The following is a 554-nucleotide window of genomic DNA, read 5'->3' on the forward strand; positions in this document are numbered from 1 at the left end:
TAAGGAAAACCAACAAGCAGAAGACGTGCACATTATTCATTTTAGGGAAATATTGCAATTGAAAATGCAAGTACTGTGGAGATAATCACAAAATAGAGCATGTTATATTACCCTTTCAGAAGTATGACTAAGAAAGAAGACAAAACCTAAATAGAATTAAACTGAAAGTAGATTTAATTGATTTGCTTAGAAATAACTCAAGAAGTAACAGTTATCAGGCAAATTTTAATAACGTTAGGCAAGCACATTTATATGACAACATGTAATCCTTAAGTGACATTCTGGTTCAACCACAAATAATTACCACTGGTTTAGCTCAGTGGAGTGAGAGGCAACAAGCTTCAGTCATATGGTGCACGGCTGAGAGCACCATATGACCCACGTCACTTTGCTGAAAAAGGCTGATAAAAAATAAAAACAGTGAGAAGAAGCACCTGGGTACAGTGGCACAACAGCACAAGCTTCAGCATGAGGGGTTATTGTTGGCATTGCTGTGATTCTTATACATGGTACACTCTTATGCAAACTGTTTTTGTGCCTTCTTGCAGTTTAGT

Source organism: Haplochromis burtoni, unplaced genomic scaffold, assembly GCF_018398535.1.
Source record: "Haplochromis burtoni strain Fernald_Lab_line unplaced genomic scaffold, NCSU_Asbu1 Contig_477, whole genome shotgun sequence".
NCBI lineage: Eukaryota > Metazoa > Chordata > Actinopteri > Cichliformes > Cichlidae > Haplochromis > Haplochromis burtoni.